This window comes from Schistocerca americana, chromosome 2, assembly GCF_021461395.2.
Source record: "Schistocerca americana isolate TAMUIC-IGC-003095 chromosome 2, iqSchAmer2.1, whole genome shotgun sequence".
NCBI classification, from domain to species: domain Eukaryota; kingdom Metazoa; phylum Arthropoda; class Insecta; order Orthoptera; family Acrididae; genus Schistocerca; species Schistocerca americana.
Genome location: NC_060120.1, coordinates 617,528,892 through 617,532,893, shown reverse-complemented (window position 1 = coordinate 617,532,893; position 4,002 = coordinate 617,528,892).

Here is a 4,002-nt window from a genome sequence, read left to right as displayed (position 1 = left end):
CAATGTAAGCAGACATATGGTTGTGGTTCCGTCAACAAAGTCAAACATTCTACAATCGCTATATCAAGAAACTATTTTTCTCGTTGCACGAAATGTGTTAATCACCGGGATGACAAAGTTGAAAAATAAATATGTAGACATGAAGAACAAAAATGTGGAATGTTAATAACGTTTGTTTTATTTAAAATGGTTTAAGAGTTATCCCATAAAAAATACTGAGGCATTAATTTTGCGACACGCCCTCGTAAAAAGAAACAGATGCAAACTTCCTAAATTGTTAACCTTGAGGCCTTGAACTGGTTGATGAAAAACTACGTCTTGAGCAAAGGTCTGTGTGGATATGCCAACAAAACACGGACGATGGGGAAGACAGAAATGAAGCGATTAGGTGCCTTTGAAATGTGGTATTAAAGGAGTGAGTCGATGAGAGAAAAATCCTTAGCATCAGTATAATATATCAGAGACGAAGAATTGTTGGGCACATATTAAGACATGAAAATAATTGTTGAAAGGTTGATGGAAGGAAGAAATCAAAGGAACAGGCTTATTTATGAGGTGTACAAACCAGACCCCTGACGCCAAGCTACCAATCTATACGAATGTTGAACTGCATCAAGTCAGTCTTAGGGTTGAAGGCCGCAAAAACAATATGCGAGCAAGAAACAGCGATATTTCTGGTACCATTATTACTTTTTTATCTGTGAGTAGCAGTGTTTGGATATTCATCTTATTTCATTGCTTCGTTTTGACATGATACATGTAGCTTTGGGTAACAGTAGAAAATAGACATTTTGATGAGTATATTACTCACTAGACAAATTAACCTCATTTGAATGACCAACATTGATGACCAGCGGCAGCAAGTGAGGATCTTTGGATATACTGTAAATGATGTCATACCTCATTAAACCGTGAGATTAAAATTTGTCTAGTAATCAGCTAAATTAAGATTATTGCTGTGATGTGTTCATCGGCAAAATGATAATCCAGCGAAGAAATTTATGGATTACCACACGCATTCAGACAAAATTTCTTCCGACAGACCTAGCCAGACACAGGTGATTCTTCGATCTACAGAACATGCTAGCTCTTGAATTGAAAGAAGATCATTATCTGTAACACCATTAGCTTTTGCATTCTGTGACGCAAATACTGTAAAAATAGGTTGACTCCATCTTTGAGTAAGATAGGTGAGAGGAAATGTCAGATCTATTGAAGAAAAGGACGAATGGAGGCAACAAACAAACGACAAGACATATAGAGTTATGGACAACGAATGACCGGCATCTTCAGAAGCAAACGCATTTAGCTGGTAAGCTACAAGCAAAACGTGACTTTAAAGAAAAACCAATTTTTCAGTAAAAAGTATTTCCGAAATATTTTCGTGGAACATCCATGAGTGGTGTTCCAAAGGAAAGCTATGAAAAAACACTGTAACACTGTGGGATGTAACTGAAGTCTTTATTCAGAAGTAATCACCAAGGCCTCTGCACTTATTGTCCCAGTGTTCTAAGGATACCCTGTTCCTAGACCCCGGTAGCTGTGACAGGAGCCAGTCCTCCATTGTGTCCTTCAGTTCGTGGTCCGAGTTGAAATGCTTCCCTTTGAGATGTTTGTTTAGCGAACCAGGCACATGGAGGTCACAGGGCAACGTGTCTGGTTTGTAGGGCGGATGGCCAAGCTGCTCCCACTTCAACTTGACCATTACACTATGTGTGACCCCGAAGATGTATGGATGCGCGTTATCGTGGAGCAGAATCACTAAATCCGCAAGCAGCCCAGGCCGTTTGCTCCTGATGGACTTGCGTAGGCTACGGAGTTTCATTGCTATTGGTTTTTCCGTGCTAGAGGAATTCGACGAGAATCGGACCTTGGTCGTCGAAAAATACGGTGAGGGCACAGCTTTGCATTTTTTAGTGGGAGATGACGACGCATGAATTCATTGTATGCTGCCCTGCTTTGGTTTGGCATATGTAAATTTTACACGGTTTGGTTATTACGACGTTTCGTACCTTTTCATTTGAACACTCCTTACACATATAGTAGATATAGTCTGTCTTAAATGTAGTCAAATTAATGTCTCCGCTATCCTCAGCAAATACTTGCTCTAATTTTGTAACCAGAGTTGTTTTCAAAATTACTGGGTCCCTTACTACTCATATTTTACTCGGGCGCCCCCTTATAGAGCCTGGACCATCCCGAATATATCCGAGAGACCATTTGGGTTTAATGTCCCGTCCACGCCAAGGTCATTAAAGACGCAGTAAAAGCTCGACTTCTGGAAGAATTAGAGAGAAATCGGCCGTGACCTTCCAAAGGAGACAAGCCGTCATTTATCTTCAACGATTCAGGAAAACCACCTAAATCTGAATGTCAGGACGGGGATTTGACTCGCCTCCGTCGTATCCTCTAGCCTACGGCAGGACAGCCTGTTTGGGTTAAGGCTCTCTGTTGAGTTTGGGAGAAGAATTACTAAGCGACTGGAAGATAACTGGTTGCCGTCTATTCGGTTTATAGTTGGAGTCACGAACGATGGCACCTACGTCACGTATTCTCCGACAGCTAATTAGCGTTCACTAGTGTTCTGAGCGCTCTGCTATGAATTCCCTGACTTATACGAGCATTAAAGTTGATTTTAGTGAGCTGTTTAGTGAATTTCTATTCCATTTGTTGCGCGCTGTAGTTGCTGATTGTGGTGGTAAGTGATAAATTCTGCACAAGAAAGCGAGAGACATAATTTGCAGGATATACGCTTTCTTTAAACGGAAAGGACGCGCGTGCGCATACCGCAGCTGTCGCTTGGAATCGTCAACAATGTAATCGCCGTCCATGCCTCAACATGCGCGAATCGCCTTGGCTCGTGGATCGGACTGTAGTGTTGTCATGTCGCCCTGCTACCTCAGCTAGCGGTCACCACGGACAAACGCAGCAACACTTGCTACTGGTCACCTAGCAATTCGTTTCCGTCGTATGCTTCGTTTTACTGCGTGATACGTTTACTTCAAGCAACAGGCTGTGTGAAGCCAGCAGCAAACGTGCGCTGACTAGCGATATAGCTGTTATGATTCTCCCGGCGGAGGTTCTAGTCCTCCCTCGGGCATTGGTGTGTGTGTTTGTCCTTAGGATAATTTAGGTTAAGTGTTGTTTAAGCTTAGGGACTGATGACCTTACTTACTGTACGTTAAAAGGGAGCTTGTGGGTCCACTCAGTACGGAACCTACAGCCGTTGGTGACACAACGCGAGCGGCATTATGGTGGTAACTGCGAAAGAATAACGTCGACTCTTTCCGTGATTACTCGTGCACGATAGCCACTCAATGTGTCATCTGATCCAGGAAAAGGGCTGTGATTGAAGGTATACAAAACATAAAACCAGAGTTCGGTGGGTGGCTGAGCAAAAAAGGACGTTGCAAGGGCACACCCAAAGAGTGGAACGCGCAGGCACTAGGGTGATGTCTGGACGGTGAAGAAAGGAAGAAAAGTTTAGGATTTAACATTCCCCCAGCAAGATGGTTATTAGACATAGAATACAATACTGAATTGAAGAAGGGTCAGGGAAAGAAGTTTTCCGTCCCTTTTTCAAATGAAACGTTCCCACATTTGCTTTACATCATTTCATCCACAATCAATTCCGCAAGCCACTTTAGGGTGCTTCACGGAAGGTACTGTTATTCTCCCTTTTCCCCCTTCCCCCATTCGCTAGTGAAACGTACTTGTTGAATTTATTGCTATTATTGGTAGTACAAATCGTTGGAGATGACTGTGATAGGTATAGTCAGACTCTGGGCCACATGGACCAGAAATTTAGGAGTCATGCTGTAGTATTGTCCCTGAGCGTTGAAGCCGCCAAAGTCTAAGCGAACAACATTTTTAAGCACCTCGTTGCTCCATCGTTGCAGTTAATAAATATTGCAATGATAGCTCGAAACTATGATTGTAGCTAACCCACGGAGTCATCCACGCTCGCCCTCAGGTAACGTTAAAAGTCCTGCCGCCGCTGTA